The 20,116-nt window shown below is 40.3% G+C and overlaps 1 pseudogene; it reads left to right on the top strand.

Annotated features, from left to right (window-relative positions):
• The first annotated feature begins 13,197 nt into the window (after positions 1–13,197).
• On the top strand, positions 13,198–19,769 carry LOC122099484 (annotated as a pseudogene).
• The last annotated feature ends 347 nt before the right edge of the window (positions 19,770–20,116 follow it).

The following is a 20,116-nucleotide window of genomic DNA, read 5'->3' as shown; positions in this document are numbered from 1 at the left end:
ACCCTGGAGGAAGAACATACCAGAGAAACAAAAAAAAATCACATAGTACATTATAAATATGTTAAAAACAATAGCAAGGAAGAAAAAAGCACTGGAACTCCGGTATTGGGGTTTATTTCACTTAACATCATCCTATATGGTCATATGTACGTAGCTTTTGATCTTTCCTTCTTGTCTAGACATATACTAGTTATTGCAAAAAAGGGAAACTATAGGACCTACGTTTTTTGGGGTCTGGCCTACTTCACTTAATATAATATTTTCCAAGTCTTTCTATTTCCTAACAAGTGGGGTGAGGTAATTCTGATGGAGGCATAGAATTCTATTATATATATATATACATATATATATATATATATATATATATATACACACACACATATATATGTATATATATGTGTGTGTGTGTATATGTATGTATGTATACATATATATATATATATATATATATATATCACAATTTCTTGATCCATTCATCTACTGAGGGACATCTGGGTTGGTTCCATATCTTAGCTATGGTAAATAATGCTGCAATAAACAGTTGTGCTGGTAGCTTTAATGTAGCCTTGTTTGTGATCATTTGGGTAAATGCCCAAAAGTGGGATTGTTGGGTCATAGGGAAGCTCTATGTGGAGTCTTTTGAAGAATATCCATACTGCTTTCCAAAGTGGATGAACAAGTTTACACTCCCACCAACAATGCAGTAAGGTTCCTTTTTGACCACATCCCCTCCAGCATCTGTTATTATTAGAGTTCTTGATTATAGCCATTTTAACTGGGATGATGTGGAATCTCAACATTGTCTTGATTTGCATTTCTTTTATGGCTAGAGAAGTTGAGGATTCCTTCATGTGTCTATTGGCCATTCTTAGTTCCTCTTCAGAGACCTTTCTCTTAAAGTCTTTAGCCCACTTATTTATGGGGCAGTTGTTTCTTTGAAGATTTGTTCTTGGGGAATTTAAGTTTTTGAGTTCTAAATATATTTTAGATATGAGACCCTTGTCCATTGTATGGCTAGTGAAGATCTTCTCCCAGTACTTGGGCTTTCTATTGATCTTGCTAGCTATGTCCTTTGCCATGCAGAAGCTCTGCAGTTTCATGCAATCCCATTTGTCCAACCTTTCTATGATTTGATGTGCTTCTGGGTCTTTATTAAGAAACTTTCAACATGTGCCAAGGAACCTAGAAGTTCTCCTCTTCCTTCCTGTATTGTTTTCAGGCTATCTGCTTTGACTCCAAGGTCTTTGATCCATTTGGAGTTGATTCTGTTGCAGGGTGCTATATAAGGATCTAGTTTTAGTTTTCTACAGGTGTGAAACATAGTACATGTTTTATAAGTCTTTGTCCATCTCTCTAGAGCCCTCCACAAGTTTATATGTATTTGTAGCTTGGGAAGGGAAATAAGATTTAAATCAGGACAGTAGGAGGCTATGGTTTATGAGGCTCATTTGAAAACCTTTTGGAAGGAATATTGACTTTTTCTATCTGATGTCCTACAGATGACAATCTTGGTACAGGTATTGAGTAGATTGTCATAGGATAGGAAGCTTGTAATGATTTCTCCTGACTTTCCCATGGGGACAAGGAAGGTGAAGTAGCCATGGGCATGAATCTGTAGGGGTATTGCAATTTATTTGTATTGACTGTATTTCTAATTACTGATGCCACAGGCCAGTGGGTGAAAGGTTTTTTTTTTTCTTTCATACTTTAGTTATAACTAGTTATTTTTCATTTTTTAAATTTTATTTTATTGTAAAGAGTCTATAGAGGGGCTAGAGTTACATAAATAAGGCAATGTGTACATTTCTGGTCAAGCATTGTTACCCCTTCCCTTGTTTTTCTTCCATTATCCCTTACCTCCTCCACCTCCCGCAATCTTCCCCTCCCGACCCGAAGTTGTAAAGTTCATTTCCAACATACTGTCTTATGGCTATCATTGTTGAAACAGGTCATCCTGTGTCCTTGTTTTAGCGTTTTTTATTTCCCTTCCCCTCCCAAAATTAGAAAAATGTATATACAAGATGCAGGGTATGAAAGTCAAGTACAGTGACAAAAGGGAATATACCATAGGGGGAATAATATACAAAGAAAACCAAACACTTACATAACATATCTAAAACAACAACAACAACAAATGAGCCCCAAGATATAGTAATTTGTTTTTATAGGATATTTAGTCTAAAACTCCCTAGACATCTTAAGTTTGGACTATTTCTTTTTTCTGCCAGTCCTGTGGTTTGAACTTAGGGCATTCTACCACTTGAGCACCAGAGCACCACTTTGAGCTTTTTCTGAGTAGTATATTTTATATACAGTGTCATAACTTTCCAGCCTAGGAAGGTTTCAAATAATGATCCTTAGTTCTCAGCTTCCTGAGTAGGCGTACAAGTATGAGCCACTAGCACCTGGCTTGAATAATCCCATAGTTTTAACTACAGCTGTTTTCATATCCCCTACCAACAATGCTTTCTGATACGTTTTAAAAGTTATCTCTAAATAGCTTAGGAAGGAGTTGTTTGATCATTGTTTAATCATTTTTTTCACTTTCATTTGTATATACTAGTTGCACACACTGAGAGGTTTGATGGAGTTACTTCCACACACTCCTTTGATATACCTGCTCACATTCATCCTGACTTCCCAGTGCCCATCCTGACTTCCCAGTGCCCAGCCCTTGAATTCAAGGCCCAGAGCCACTGTGCACATGCAAACATTCACAAAGACACACACAAACACACACACACACACACACATAGCAGAGCAATTAGCAAAGGTTATACTGTGGATCAGTAACTGCAAGGAAACATGGGAAGGTAGATTGTCTTTTCCCAGTTTCTCTGTCTTCCTCCATTCTCTGCTTTTCTTCAGAACAACTCAAGCCCTCCACACTTCACTTCTGTTTGTTTTCAACACCCTGAGCCTGGCTTCCAATATGCCATTCATAGGGAGCTGCCCTTGCCTGGATAGATGGTCCTCAAAGTAAGCAGAGTGTCTCAGGTTATATTTTATTTTTCCATTTGGAGTGTGAATGCAGGCCCCGAGACCATAAGCAGCATCTTGAAGTGTATGGACAGCTGTATTGAGCAACAAGACTCACCTCAGAAAACAAGCAGAGGAAGTGGGATGCAAAATACACAACCTGAATCAATAGATATAGGTTACTGAGAGTCAATTTCCACATTAATGGAGTGAATACAAGGGTGAGTCCATTTGAAGAGAGGTCTCCAACAATTTTATGGGACTCCATGGACATGCCTGGTAGGAAGACACGTGTGTGTGTGTGTGTCTGTGTGTGTGTGTGTGTGTGTGTGTGTGTTTGTGTGTGTGCCTGAAGGCTGGGCAGGGGCTCAGGCTCAGGCTGAGTGCAGCCTGCCCTTATGCCTTTTTTGCTTCTCTACCACTTCATCCACAGCTCCACTTCTGGCTTTTTTGGTAGTTGATTGGAGATGAGATTCTGATGGACTCTCCTACCAAGGCAGGCTTCGACTGTGATATTCAAATCCCAGCCTCATGAGTAGCTAGTATTAAAGAAGTGAGGCACTGGAACCTGTCAGGAATCCTCTTAAATACCAGAGCTATTCTTAGGGAGACAGGAAACACCTCAGTCCAAAAGATGGTGTTGTTTTCATGTTTTAAAAGAAAAAATGCACGCAATACTAAAGTATGAAGTAATATTGAAGGAAAGAAGACAGAAAACATTCACAAATCTGGGGTTGTGAAAGCCCATTGGACATGAGTCTTTCATATAGGAATCAAAATAATATCTAAGTGGCAACATTGAGACTCACCCATGTGGTCACGTGAACTGGTTAAAGACCTATTCTCACACTGACATACCTTCAAAAGTCTGGGATTCTTCTCTGTGGAAGATGTTTCCCAGTCACACTTGTAAGTCTCTTAGTTCTGTTTTTCACACTTCTCATCCTCATTCTTTGTATTCACCAAGTATCTTCTCCATTGCTAATCCAGAAGATGCTTTCAATGTCACTGTAAGGATTCATCTAATAAGAGAAACATGTTTGAAGAACTTTAATACTTATATTAATAATATCATTACTAATAAAGAGTAATATTCAAGAACTACTTTAAGATAAATAAAACATGATTTGGAACACTTATGTAGTTTGAATGTTAAATCTGATAACACACATATATTCCTAGGCCATTACAAATCTGTAGGTACTGCAATCTTACAATACATATGTTCTTAAGAAAGAAAAAGTGTTGATAATATAAGCAACCCAGTAGTTGTTGAATAAGACAAATACAGTGAAGACTTCTGTTGAGCTAGTACACACTGTTTCTTGCTCTGAAAGCATCACCTATCTGTTCTGAGAGCCAGTCAGGCTTAAGTAGGACACATGCTTCCAGATGAGAGACCTGCCTGGCATTCACTGCCTAAGTCCATTCAGGCCCACAGCCCTATAAGCAATATAGAACAACCTTCAGAAGAGTCGTCCTGTCTTTAAATCTTAAGCTTCTAATCCTAACTCATCAGCAGACTGATGTCTGAGGATTGTAGTTCAAAGTCACCCTGGGCAGCAAAGTCTGGAAGACTCTTATCTCCAATTAACCACAAAAAACCCACAGTGGGAGAGATAAACTTAGAGCAAGGGAAGGGGTGTAATTGTCTCCCAAAAATGTATTCATTACCTGACAACTGTTTAATTTCACTGGCTTAACTGTTACCCCTCTGAACATCATATTCCTATTAATATTTTTTTAAGAAAATGAAAGATGAGGCTGGGAAGGTGGCTCAGTGGTAGAGTGCTTGCCTTGCATGCATAAGGTCCTGGATTCAATTCCTCAGTACCATATAAGATGAAAGAAAGCTGGAAGACATGCTGTGGCTCAAGTGGTACAGCACTAGCCTTGATCTGAAGAGATGAGGGACAGTGCCCAAGCCCAGAATTCAGGTCCATAACTGACAAAAAAATAAAGAAAAGGAAATAAAAAAGGAAGAGTGTTGCTACCAGACTCAGTGGCCAAGCCTGTAATCCTAGCTATTCATGAGGCTGAGGATCAGTGATTGAAGCCAACTTGGGTAGGAAAGCCTGTATGACTTTTATCTCCAATTATGTACAAAAAAAATCTAGAAGTAGAGTTGTGGCTCCACTGGTAAAGCAGTAGCCTTGAGGGAAAAAAAACATAAACTTCAGGGATAGTGTCCATTTCCTGAGTGCAAACCCCAGAATGGCACAGACTAAAAGAAGGAAAGACACTATGAACTTGGTTTATCTGTACCTGAGATGTCTTTGTTATAGACGATTATAGACTGAAACTCTGAACAGGGCATACTAGGTCTGGCATTTTTTCTGCACAGGCTGTGTGCACAACCATCTTAACTCCTTCGCTATTCTATAGTTGCAGGTTGCATTGTCTTCTCACCGTGGAAGAGGTCCAGAATTTACTTTCCCTAGGGTACCTGCTTCCTTGTCCTCTGCTCTTTACTCATGGACAGCAGCATTTTAACTGAATTTGCGAGAAGTGGGTGAGATGGTGGTGATATTGCCCAGGACCAGGTGAGCATTTTGGTGATGACTGGGCATGGTGTGTCATTTTTATCAATATGCTGAGGGGCCGTGGACATGAAGAGGAGGCCTCAATGCCTCCTGGGGTCTTTCAGACTACACGGATATAAGCCAGTTAATCTTCCTCTCACTTTCCCAGCATGGAGTTATGGGCCCTGCCGGTCAGGGGACTCATGTCCAAGTATGGACAGCTAGCCACACAACATCCAGTTGTGATCTCTACATTGTTACTGCATTGCGAGCAGTGCAGCACAAATCACATAGAGCATGTCTAAATAATTGAAGGGATGGGAAAGTGGTTCTATATTATATGGACAAAGCCAGACAGAGAACACCATACAAGTTCCTTTCAGAGACCCCACTTCTGTTCAATGGCCAAGAGAACATACAGGAAAACCTCCAGAAGGAGGAGCTATGTTCCTAACCTGGACCCTTCACTGCATGATTTCCCAAAGCTTATGGACACAATGAAACTAAATCTCTCCAAGATCAGGCGCGAAGTCTCTCAGAGACCATTGCCCACATTTGTGAGGAGCGCATAGAAGGTAAAATGGCCTGTCAGGGAGGGGAATAGCCACAGAGTGTCTCCGTGAGGTCTCTGGCATCCAGTATTCAGATAATTTGGGAAAGGTTATGAAACCTATTTGGTATGGATAATGAATCATTGCAGCAGGTGGCACAGAGGATGGGAAACCGAGTTGGAGTACATGGGTCCCATCAAGTCCCAAGATGTGCAGATCTACCATCAAGAGAGCTGGACATTGTGTTGGATATGTTACATGACAGCCTTTGCTAATGCCAGGTCTTAGACACGTGTTATACTACAGCGACTCTGCTGTCTACTACCACAAATGCATGGAAGAGAGATAGAAACTTGATACAGTTGCTGACATCACCAAGATCATCCTAAGGAAGAACTTGATAGACATTATCATCTGATTGTGTGTGGGATCTGGGGTGGGGGTGTGTGTATGTGTGGACACTAGGAATTCGACTTTGGGCCTGTACAGTGCCCCTGAGCCTCTTTTGCTCAAGGCTTGTACTATAGCTCTTAAGCCACAGCTCCACTTTCAACTTTTTTGATATTTTATTGGAGTCTCACAAGTATTTACTTACAAGATAAACTTTAATTATGAGATGATATGATTTTAAGGATGATATACTACTATGCAAATGCAATAAATAAAAATGGGATGCAAAAAGACACTCTAAGGACTATATAGGAGGTTTTATGAAAGTGATGAAATTATATCTAAAAAAAGTGTTATTAGTGACTTAAAGCAGCAGTGCTAAATTTTTTGTCCTGGATAAAAGAATGCAGTCAGTTATTTCTGTTTAAATGTCTAATATTATTTTTCTCTTTTTACTGTTTGTAAACCATACTATTAATGTAAATAGATGTAGGAGACTCAAGCTGAGCTGTTGAACCTGGAAAAGGTTTGAGAGGTTGGAACACCACCTCAATAGTACTCAGAAAGCTGAGAGCTGACCATGGAAAGGTTAAAAAACAGCTCTGTGAAATAAGCCAGGCCTAAAGAAATATAGGTCCCATGGTTTCCCTTATTTGAAATAACTAGTATATGTCTGAGACAAACAGAAACTGTCAGACAAGTTGATGTTAGGTGAAATGAACCCCAAGTTAAGGATTCAAATGTTTTTTTTTTCTTTCTTGTGATTGTTTCCAACATATTTATAAAATGATTTCTTTGTTGCATTGTATGTACCTCCCCCATGGTATTAGCCCTGTTTTCACTGTCTTTGATATTGGTATAATTTGTGGAAGGGAAGGGAAAAAACAAATTGTTTAAATAGGGATACAGGTGGACCCATTGCATCAATGAGATGTACAACATGGTATGTCGAAAAACGAACTTTACAACTTTGGGGCGGGTGTAGAAGGGGCGGGGGGAGGGGTGGGAGATGGGAAGAGATGGGAAGGGAAAACAAAGGAGGAGGCAACAATGCTTGATAAGAAATGTACTCATTATCTTGCCCATGCAATTGTAACTCCTTTGTATGGTATTTTCACAATAAAAAAAATCAATCAATCAATCAATATATAAATAGGGTTACAGGTGAACCCATTACAACAATGAAATGTATAAGATGTTATTTCGAAAAACGAACTTTACAACTTAGGTAGGGAGAAGGGGAAGGGGGGTTAAGAGGGGGGAAGGGATGGTAAGGGGAAACAAAGGAGGAGGCAACAATGCTTGATAAGAAATGTACTCACTATCTTGCCAATGTAATTGTAACTCCTCTGTATGGTATTTTCACAATTAAAAAAAAAACAGCTCTGTAGAGGGTTAAGCTATTGGCTCCTTCCATAGTGCTTCAAAGGCCTTGAACCCTGGGAGGTAAAAGAATTGACAACTTAACCTAGGAAGCTAGATAAAATAGACCAAATGTCTGGATTTTCTCTGGATTGCATTCTCCTTTCTCAAAACAAAAAGGGAACCAGTGTTTCTCACTCATTGTGGTGGCTCTGATTGCAATATAGAAGCTTCATTTTTGCTTATATCCATGGTAACCTTCCCAGTGTGAATTCAAACAAATATGATTGCTTGTGTGACCTGGGGCCCAGGTGCCAGTGAGCCTTGGGACTCCGGGTCCTGATTGATTTTTTTTTCTTTTTCTCTATACCTGTTTGTGTATTTTCTAATTTTCTTCAGCTTGGTATCCCATTGCACTGCCTTGGGTTGCAATTAGCAACAAATACGAATATTCTTGAGTTGTAAAACATAAAAGACTTACAAACTTTCTTATCCCAGATGGCTTCAAACCACAATCCTCAGATCTAAGCCTTCTGAGTAGGATTACAAGCATGAGCCACTGACAACCAGCATGCATCTGAAGACTTGATGTCAGTGAGATCTTTCTTGGGGAACGTCTGCACATCTCAGTCCTCCTCAGCTCTGTTCCTTCCTGTTGCCCAAACAGAGTCAAACACTTTCTTTTTTTTTTTTGTCGGTCGTGGGGCTTGAACTCTGGGCCTGGGCGCTGTCCCTCAGCTCTTCAGCTCAAGGCGAGCGCTCTACCACTTGAGCTACAGCGCCACTTTCGGTTTTCTGGTGGTTTATTGGAGATAGGAGTCTCACGGTTTCTCCTGCCCAGGCTGGCTTTGAACCGCGATTCTCAGATCTCAGCCTCCTGAGTAGCTAGGATTACAGGCGTGAGCCACCAGCGCCCGGCTAGAGTCAAACACTTTCACTCCTTTGTGTTCAAAATCCTTGAGGTTAGTGAGCTGTCTTGCCTGCCATGTACCTCCTTTCTGTAAATACAATAGTGGGTTTTACTCCTTACCATCGATTAATTAACTAAATTCACTTGGATCCACACAGAAGTGACATGTCCTTTTCTGGATTGCACACTGTACAACTATGTTTTACTTTATCTAATAAAGTTCACAAAACTTACCTTGTTTGAGGGTTCTTAGTTTCCCATATTTCTTCCTTCTCATCTCTCTTTCCTTTGCACAGAGGAAAAAACCATTTGGAATTGTGAAGAGTGAGTTTTTAGTCATTCTCTGAAAAGCTTTGCCAATGGATCCTGATTTCCAAGTCCTGAGCAACTGGCCTGTAAAGCCTTGTTCTTTAATCTCTCCTCAGCTGACACAAATGACCATATATATCTAAAAAAGGCTTTGGGAAACGAGTTCAGGTTATCAGTCAGGAATCCTTATTACCTGGTCACTGCGCATAAGTTGTTTTTGGTTTTTTGTTTTGTTTTGTTTGAATAGATCAAGCAGTGTGTACAATTTATTAGTACCAGAATTAGACGTCCAAGTATTTTTTTAATTCAAGGCTAGCAGGTTCTCTTTATTTTTTGGTGGTAAATAGGACAGAAGTGTCCCACAGCAAGCCAAGGGCACTACACAGTATCCTCAAATCTGAGGACTGTGGTTCACAGCCAGCTTGGGCAGGAAGTCAATGAGCCTCTTATCTCCAACTAATCAGCAAAAAGAATTGGAACTGTTGCTGAAGTGGTAGAGCAGCAAAATTGAACATAAAAAAGCTAAGAAAAAGCTAAGAAAAAAAGTAAAAAATAAAGCTAAGTGAAAAACAGATCTAGCACTAAGACAACCACAATAATTTTTTTAAAAAGTGGAAGAGAGCACAAAGAGACTTAAAAATGATAAAATTAACAAGAAACTGGTGGCTCACACTTGTAATTCTAGCTACTCAAAACACTGAAATTGAGCATTCCTATTCCAAGCCAGCCAGGAGAGGAAATCCCATTGTGTGTGTGTGTGTATGTGTGTGTGTGTGTGTGTGTGTGTGTGTGTGTGTGAATGTGCGTGTCCGTGTATGAGTGTGTGTGTGTTCCTTTCTGTGATATGAAGCACAAGTTTTTGTTTGACCATTTCCAATCTTTTGGAGGTTAATTTGAGATAAAAGTCTCATGAATTTTCCTTGTCCCCTGACATTGAATCATAATCAGTATAATTCAGGACCCTGTGGGAGAGTCTATACTTACCTCCTACTAACCACCAAAGCCAAAAAATGAACCAAATTGCAACTGTTACTAAAGTTTTAGAGCATGCTATCCTTCAGCAAGATTGGTGAGGCCCTGAAAACAAGACAGGGAACAAACAAATGAATAAATGTATGTGAAGAAAAAAGGGCCAATTAGTTTTTTTTTTAAATATAGACTCATACCTTTAATACAAGCTGAAATGTAAAGATCAGAGTTCAAATCCAGCCTATGCAGGGAAGTCCAACTAACTTCTTTTTGAGTGTGCTAGACATGGGCTTGAAGTTAAGGGTTTTTACTCAAGTTTAAAAATACTACTTCCTGTCTCATGTGGTTCATTGGAGATGAGACTGATGGAATTTCCAACCCAGGCTGGCTTCAAACTGTAATCCTTAGATTTTAGGATACTGTGTAGTGCTTTGGTTCCCATGGGACTCTTATCTGCTATTAACCACTAAAAGAAAAGTGGAGGCGGAAGTTGAGCTGAGGCTCAGCCAGTAGAGCCTGCTAGCTTTGAAATGAAAAACAAAATACCCAAAACAAAACAACCCTCAGCGAGAGTCACTAGGCCTTGAATCCAAGCCTCCCCACTGCCAAAAATAAAACCCTTTAGGAGTTGAGTTTTTGTTCCTGCTAGCTTTGAGCAAAAAACAAAAGGCCAAAACTCTCATCGACAGTGAAGTAGTGTGGCCTAAATGTAGAGCCTGGTAGTATTGATGTAAAAAAAAAAAAAAAAACAAACAAGCCAGGTGCCTCTGGCTCATGCCTATAATACTTGCTACTCAGGAAGCTTAGATCTGTGAGTCACATTTGGAAGCCAGCCTAGTCTAAAAAGTCCCCTGGTGACTGTTTTTTCCAACTAAGTAGAAGTGGCACTGTGTCTGAAAGTAGCAGTATGCCTGCTGTGTCCCTGACGGACAGTGCCTAGGCACTGAGTTCAAGCCCCACAACTGACAAAATCAGTAAAATGATTAATTTAATAAATGCTAAGCATAAATAGGTAGGACCTAATAATAAAGGACATGAACTTTGAAAAAGTGGGAAGGGACAACCAAATAAATGAAAAGGTGAAAAAAGGAGCATATTAAGGCTTTCTAAATCAAAACTGTAATTCTACCTGCTCAGATTACTGAAATCTGAGGATTGTGGTTCAAAGCCAGCGCAGGTAGGAAAGTACAGGAGACATATTTTACTGTGTTCAGTATGGGGTCTTGAACTTGCTATGTTTTGCTCATGGCTAGAGGTCTACTTCTTCCTACCTCTTGATGGTTATTAGAGATAATTGTCTCATTGACTTTCTTGCCCAAGACTGGCATTGAGCCATGATTCTCAGATTTCAGTCCTCTCTGTAATGCTCTTGACTTGCTCTTGATATTCTAATCTCCTATTAACCACAAAAAATGCGAAAGTTGAGCTGTGGCTCAAGTAGTGAAACCAGCTTCTATTAATGTAAAAATAAATAAACCTCAAGGAAAGTCATCGTGACTTAATTTCAAGACATAACAACCACCACTCAATTAAAAAAAATAAAACTCAGTCACTGTGACCTGAGTTTAAGCCCTAGAAAGAGAGCTACAAAAAAGAAAAACAGCCTGTAGTTCACCTGTGGTCAAAGTTGTAGAGCATGGTAGTTTCAAGAGAAAGAAAAAAAAAACAGCATAAGAACTAGCACCTAAGAACAAATACCAAAAAGAAAGAGAGAAATAATAAATAACTGAAAAGGTGAAAGAAGAGGTAATTAAAGATTTGTAAATGTTGACTCACACTTATTATTATGAATTCTAAAGACACTGAAATCTGTAGATCATGGTTCAAAGCCATCCTGGTCAGAAAAGTCCATGAAACTTTCTTCAGTGTGTTCAATAGAGGGACATAAATTTGAAGTGTTTTGCTCATGGCTACAGCTCTACTATCTTCCGCCTATTAGGTTGACTGGAGATAAAAGTCTCATTGACTTTCCTTCCCAAGCTGACTTTGAACTCTGTTCCTCAGATTTCAAGCCTCTCTGTACTGCCCTGGACTACCCATGGATTTCTTGCCTCATATTAACCACTTAAAAAAAGGCAGGAGATTAGCTGTGGCTCAAGTAGTAGAGCCATCTACCCTTCAGTTAAATAAGTAAATTAATAAAACCTCAGAAAGAGAGGAGAAGAATGAGTGTGAAAGACAGAACATCTTACAGTAAGCAAAAGGAAAGAAATGTAAATATCACCTGGAAGAAATTATTGTATTATCAAAGCTTATAGAATTGAATTGCCAAAGCTTATAGAATTCACAAATTTATCGACCATGATAATGACAATTTGCATTGTGAAGGTTAAAATATGTTTGTGACTTCAACTAAATATCACTATTCTACAATATTCTGAAATAAGAGAAATTTAGGTAATCACCTAATCTCAATAATAGTAAACATCTCAGAAAGAGTCACCAGGCCTTAATTTCAAGCCCTAACACCAACCTGCCTAACTCCGGCCAAACACACACACACACACACACACACACAGAACAGGAGCTGAGTTCTCACGCTCGGAGCAGAAGCCAAATGAAACAAAAAGTAGACTGTAGTAGACCTATGGCTTAAGTAATAAAGCAAGCTACTTTTAAGAGAAAAGAAAAGAAAACCTGAGTATGAAGGCAAGGCCCTAAACCCCTGACTCTTCCCAGAATGGAAAGTGGATCAGTCACGGAATCCAACAGTTTGTGCTTGCTCTTGGGATCACAGCTGAAAGTGCCCCTTCAGTTCTAGGGCCTCCAATCAAAAATTGAATGTAGGCTTGTTCTTGGCTTCTGGAACAAGTACCTTGTGTAGAGGAAGCCCCTTCTCTTGCTTCCTGGATCCCAGGGTTCAGCTTCTTTTGTGAGTCAGGGTGGGGAGGTGGGTGGCAGTGTGACAAGAGGTTCCAAATAGAGTGGCAACTATGCTAATTGATTTGAGGCTGACAGCTGGATGCCAAAGCTAAGTGGTAACGGGTAGCTTTCTCTGATTACCCAGCAGTAGTGAGACTGAGTTGGAGCACCTGCTGGCTCTGCCTACCAAGTCCACCCCACCGCCTCTGCCCCTGTAACAACCAGAGTTTTAAATGGGGATCTGAGTTGGCTGTGTTAGATTCCTGCTCCCCAGCCCTACCTGTTTGCCTCTGTGTGCACCAATGCTGAAGACACACATCCAACTGCTCTGCAGCCCTACACCATGAGGGAGATCGTGTACATACAGGCAGGCCACTGTGGCAGCCAGATTGGCGCCAAGGGGAGCATGGCACTGGCCTAGGATGCTATTCTCAAATTTAGGGGGATGAGGAGGAAGAGGATGGTGTTGTAGGGTGGAGGTGGTGGTGGTCATGTCTAGGCTGAGGTAGGTGGGGCTTCATAGTAGTCCCTAACTTCCTGATAATCAAGTCCACCAGATAGCTTCCCCAATTTCCCTAATTTGTGTGGCCCAGATGGGTGTGTTTTTTTAAGCAAGGCTGGGGTGGTTTCAAATCCCTTGCATGTCTTAGTCTTACCTTAGACTCAAGTCATTGTACTTACTTTCCTGGGAATAGACTAATGCATTTTTGGTCAGGTTTGAATGAAAGGAGTGCAGTGTCTTTGAGCTGACAGATACAGAGGATTCCCTTTTTGTCAACTGATGAGTAACTGATCATTGAGAACAGTTCTTCCACCTTAATGCAAATTTCTCTGAGTTTTCATGCTCCCTTAAGTTGGGTGTTTTCTAAATCAGTGGTTGTCGGTGTATGCTCTGAGGACCCTTGTGGTTCTGGAGACCCTTCTAGCTGAGTCTTCAAGTTACTGCTTTGGCAATTTCATATCCATGTAAGGCCAGGTTCTCATCATAGAATCCAAACAGAATATGATATCCCATAAGATGGAATACTCATAGGAGAACCTAGATGGTGTCTATTCAGCCAGATAGCAAAGAGATTAACAAAACTAAAATGCCATCAATTTTTGTGCTTTTTTAAATTTAGAAAATCTAATTTTTTTTACAAAAATATTTGTGTCAACAGGACTTGGGTTTCTTATTGTTATTTTAAAATCCATTGTTTGGACAGCTAACATTCTATGCCATAATACACTTCTATTTCCATTTCAGTTTTGGGAAATCTAAGCGATGAGCACAACATTGACGGCTCTGGCAACTACTATGGAGAAAGTAGCGTACAGCTGCAGAGACTCGAGGTGTATTACAATGAGGCAGCTGGTGAGTGTCTCCCTCTGGCTTCCAATACCATGGCAGAATAGGTCCCCGGGGAATACTAATGACAAGGAAGGAGTTCCTGCCTTTCTTACGGTGGTATTGTAGTTCTAATTTGGGGCCTCGATCTTGTAAGCCAAGTGCTGGATCCACCTGAGCCACTCCACCATATATCTTGTTTTAATTTTTGAGTATACTCTTGTGAATTTCCTCAGGAAAGCCTTTTACTGAACTCCCCCTACCTATACTTGCTGACTAGCCACACCTGGATTTTTTTTTTTTTTTTTTTTGGTCATGGGGCTTCAACTCTGGGCATAGGCATTTTCCCTCATCTTTTCAACTCAAGACAAGCAGCTCTACCACTTAAGCCACAGCGTCACTTCTGGTTTTCTGGTGGTTTATTGGAGATAGTGTCTCTCCGTCTTTTCCTGCCCTGGCTGGCTTTGAACTGTGATCCTCCGACTTCAGCCTCCTGAGTAGTGAGGATTATAGGCATGAGCCTGTTTTACATCATTAAAAATGAGACTGCCTAAATATGTATTCTAAAACAATTGATAAAATATAATTTAAATACCATTCAATTCCATTTTGTTGTGTGCTACTCATCCTTCTAAGCTCAAGGCCTGGGCAGTGGCCATGAGCTTCTTTTGCTAAAGGCTAATATTCTACCACTTAAGCCACATCTCCAGTGCCAACTTGCGAAAGACCAGCTTGGCCGGAGCACTGGGACCGATGGGACAAAGATCTCGGTATAGGTGGGCAAGGAGTCTACGAAGTGACAAACAGACACAGACTCAAAAGAGTTGAATCTGAGTGTATCTTTATTGAGGAGAATTAGCATTTTTATACAGTGTGAGATTGTGACATAGATTTTTTTGTTTATTTAAGCACGTAATCAATTTTTAAGAAAAGCAAAGCATTGATGGATTACATGAAAATTGATGGCTATCCCACCAACTGTTTAAGCTAAGTGATGCAAATAAGTCTAGCATATAGGTAAATAGAATGCGTCATCTATTCAGCCTTTTTATGTTTACTAATTAACAAACCTAAGACAGGGTTGTACTTATATTGTACTCTTTTTATTTTTTTCATATATTTTTAAGTCCCTTTGAAACTATCCTAAAAACCACTTCCAGGTTGAGTCAAACATTCTCCATTTTCTATAATTTTAATCCCAATATTTGTTCACATAAATTTCTAATTATTAATTTAAACTATCTTATTGTCGTTTTAATAATAAACACAATAATGGTCTAGATCTACCTAATCTTTGCACAAAATCTAATGAGTTCCAAAATACCTTTTTGTCTTTTACATTAATCTATCTATTTACATCTTTATCAGCTCCTGTATAAGGCAATGGTTCATCAGTCGGTTCAGGAAATGTGATGTCACTAACTTTATATTTTGTGGGAAACCACCATCTATCCCCTATAATGTAAGCTGGACTAAACTTAATCATAACTGTTGGGGGAATCTTTCTTTTCCTTTTATTATCAGGGGTTCCTTTTTTTAGAACTCTGTGAGCTTCTGGGATAACTCCTTCTAGCTTAGTTTAATTCATTAATTCTGCTTGTTGTAACATATCTGGAAATTTTGTTTTTATATTTACTATGCGTGAGCCACAAAACCACTTGTGAAGTTGTAGGAGTTTTGGAGGTAGCATCACATCAGACGATAGATTGATTGGGGCATCGCCCACATTTAATCTTTGGTCCTAGTCTTTACTATTTAGAGAAGCTATCTCTATTGGACTGGAAAGAAACAACATGCTTTGTTCGTGGATCAATAGAAAAATAGCCAAAACGAGAATAAAGGCAATGAATGTACAGCCAAGAAGAATATAGGTAAGAATAAAGTAAGAATAAAGGTAGAGGATATAAAGGTGCAGCCGAGTGTATGGGAAGCCTTGAACCAACACACTCTTCCTGCAGGCATGCTTCCTTGAAGGTCTTTGTCTAAGGTGATATCTCATGCAGATTCCGCAGGAGGTGGCATGGCACCAAATATTTCAGGTAGTTTCTTGGAGAGGAGAGTCTCCCAGAATTTCCTGCCCCAGCTGGCTTCAATCTGCGATCCTAAGATCTCAGACTTTTGAGTAGCTAGAATTTCACCCTTCAGCAACCAGAGCCCAGTTGCATTGCCCTCTTTAAAATACAGATTAAATTTCTAAAAATCATTTTGAAATTGAAAATTTTAAAATTTTAAAGAGGTTATGTTCAGTCACTAATATATATGTGAATAGTCCAAATCACAAAGCATAAAGTGTCTCATCCTGAAATCTATAACAGTTCTGGTCTTGAGCATTTTGAATATGAATACTTAGCCAACAACCAATTCTTTTTAAAGTTTTTAAAGTAAAAAACATTGCTGTGATGTAGAAAAACCCAATAATAATGTGTAAACATTGTTTTAAATGATTCATATTGTCTTTCCTAATACAAACAACCTAACTGAAGTCTACAGAGTAGATTTTCAGTTTTTGTAACAGTCAATGTGAAATTCATTTAATTTTATATAAAGAGTTTCCATTCTACATTATTGTATACAAACAGAATCGTAGATAATTGGTTCTCCTGTGTAATAAACCAATGAAAAAGTGCAAATAAAAGGACAAAGCTATTTAATATATTGGAGTTTTATGGATCTACATTTTGGGATGTCCTCACCTTGGTATTTTGTGTTAATATAGTTTAAGTAAGATATATGACTTTAATCTTGTGGTTCCTTGGTTAAGAGTCGTTGTGTGGGATTGTGTCACTCGTATGAACAGTATTTTATGTTGTGTCTTTATTAGATCCTGTGTATCAGGCAGGATAGGATGGCCAGTTTTCCTCATGTGATTGTTTAGGAAAGGGGACAGTCTCAAACTGATGTTTGTATCATTTTAACTGATGTCCCTTTTGACAAATCAGGTTAAATGGCAAATTGCAAGTAATTGTCCAAGGTTGCTCTGAGTATTTGAATACAGGGAAATGTGCTATTTGATAACAATTATTGAAACATTATAACACAAGAAATATGTATTTTTCCCAGGAAAGCATTATACTTGAATTCCCCCTACATCTACTTGCTGAAGAGCTACACCTGGCTCTTTGTTTGTTTGTTTGTTTGTTTGTTTTGTTGGCAGTGGGGCTTAAACTCTGGGCCTATACACTGTGCCCCAACTCTTCAGCTCAAGGCAAGCAGCTCTACCACTTAAGCCACAGTTCCATTTCTGGTTTTCTGTTAGTTTATTGAAGATAAGAGTCTCACAGACTTACCCTGCCCAGACTGGCTTTGAACAGTGATCCTCTGATCTCTAACTTCAGAGTAGCTAGGATTATAGGCATGAAGCACTGGTGCTCAGCACTTAGCTACTTACTTGAGAAAGGTAATTGGGGAAGGGAAGGGATAGTGGAGAACAACAAAGGAGTGTGTAACAATGCTCGACAATAAATGTTCTCATTTCCTTACTCTGGTAACTGTAACTCCTCTATACAGCACCTTTCCAATAAAAACAAAATTAACAAAAAAAGAGAAAGGTTCTTGCTGATAGGCAATGTTGACTCACACCAGTAATCCTAGCTACTCAGGAGGCTGAGAAATGAGAATCATGGTTCAAATCCAGCCTGGGCAGGAAAGTCCCTGAGACCTTTATCTCCAATAAACAACTCAGAAAACTGAAAGTGGGACTGTGCCTCAAGTGATAGAGTGCTAGCCTTGAGCTGAAAAGCTGAGGGACAGTGCCCAGGCCCAGAGTTCAAGCCCCATGATGAACCAAAAAAAATATTGTCATCTTTCTTTTGCCCCATTAGACTCAAAGCCTGATGCTCATCTTTGCCTCCTGAGTAGCTGAGATTTCAGCCACCATGCCCAAAGCAAAGGAATGAATATTCATGAAAATAGACAACTGCCAACGTCCTTAAAGTTGCTGAAGCCTCTTGCATGGGGGTTCATGCTCAAGATATCTTTTCTGTTTCCATGTCTGAAATGCTGTAATTTCTGTAATGAATGCTGAGAGCCACTTAGAATCATAAGCTCTGCCCCTAAGTTCCTTGTCAAGTATAGGCCTAAGTCAACTCTTGTTCCCACAGCCAACAAATATGTTCCTCGGGCCATCATGGTGGACCTAGAGCCTGGCACCTTAGACTCAGTAAGATCGGAACCATAGAGTTTCAGACCAGAAACTTCATATTTAGTATGTCATCATGGTCCACGGAAGATGGCTAACAGGCACCCCTCTTCCCTAACATCCAGGCACTCCAGTTCCCAGTGGTGAGCTGAGCCTTTATCCATCTAGATATCATCCTCACCTAAACCACTTATTTCAGTCATATCATGTCCCTGGCCACTCAATCAGCACAGATAAATGCCAGTCTGCAAGCAGCCTCTGAAGGGAATGAACAGCGAGCAAGGAAAGCTTCCAACAAGGTTTCAGCGCTGATGGCGATTTCAAATGCCTGGCAATAACAGGGAACGACTTCAGGACTTAAGTGGTAGAGCGCTAGCCTTGAGCTGAAGAACTGAGGGTCAGCGCCCAGGTCCAGAATTCAGGCCCACGACTGGACCCCAAAAAAGAAAACATTTTCTTTATTCCACCAAAGTGTATCTAAAATAATAGCAAAAGTTGCTCAGAAGAGCCTATAGCCTTCACAATGCAAATAGCACAGTCATTATTCCTGGAGTATTGTGTCTCATCATGTCTTTGTGTCTGATAGGCCAGAACAGGGCCAACAGCCACTACACAGAGGGAGCCGAGCTGCTGGAATCAGTGCTGGAAATGGTGAGGTGGAAAGTTGTGGCTGTCTCCAGGGTTTGTAGCAGGCCAACTCCCTGGGAGGTGGCACCAGGTCAGGCATGCGCACCCTGATTCTCAACAAGATCTGAGAGGAGTTCCCAGATAGAATCATGAGCACCTTCAGGGTCATTCCTTGCCCAAGATGTTGGACACTGGCACCTTAGACTCAGTGAGATCGGAACCATTTGGCCAGAGTTTCAGACCAGACAACTTCATATTTGGTATGTCATCATAGTCCATAGGAGATGGCTAACAGGCACCCCTCCTCCCTAACATCCAAACACTCTAGTTCCCAGTTCTGGGCTGAGCCTTTATCCACCTAACCCTATCATCCTCACCTAACCTTACAATATCATCTTGTCTGTCCACCAGTCGGTGGAAAATGCAGATGAAACTTTCTGCATCGACAACTAGGCCCTGTATGACATCTGCTTTCACACCTGTGTGTGACATCCCCCCGCATGGCCTCACGATGTTGGCCACATTCATTGGCAACAACACGATCATCCAGGACCCCTTTAAGCACACCTCAGAGCAGTTCAGTGCCACGTTGCGGCACGAGGCATTCTTGCACTGGTACACGGGCAAGGGCATGGACGAGACAGAGTTCACTGAGGCTGAGAGCAACATCAACGACCTGGTGTCCAAGTATCAGCAGTGCCAAGATGCCACTGCTGATGAACAGGGGGAATTTGAAGAAGTCTTGTGGAGGAAAAGGTCTAAGACTTCCCATTGCCAGCAGTGCAACAGGAATGCCACAGCCTGCCTACTGCTTCTCAAATGAATGGTGCTTAACTGAGCTACTGTTGTCCTGCAGTGGGACCTTGCTATGTATCATCATGCTCAGCCTTCCCTGTCAGGAATTCACGGACGGTGAATGTAAAAATGCAGATTTCTTTTAAATATTATTGTTTAAAAACCCTATTTATGTAAATAAAGAAGTATACATTTTCTTTTAATTTAATTTTATTTTATTTGTGAACAAACTGTACAGAGGGGTTACAATTACATGGGCAGGATAATGCATACATTTCTTACCAAGCATTGCAGCCTCCTCCTTTGGTTTACCCTTCACATCCCTTCCCAGCCTCCCCCCTCCCCACCAATCCCAATACTTCTCCTTCCCCCCCT

This window comes from Dipodomys spectabilis, unplaced genomic scaffold (genome assembly GCF_019054845.1).
Source record: "Dipodomys spectabilis isolate Male_0828 unplaced genomic scaffold, ASM1905484v1 ptg000516l, whole genome shotgun sequence".
NCBI lineage: Eukaryota > Metazoa > Chordata > Mammalia > Rodentia > Heteromyidae > Dipodomys > Dipodomys spectabilis.
This window is presented reverse-complemented; position numbering and strand designations above follow the sequence as displayed.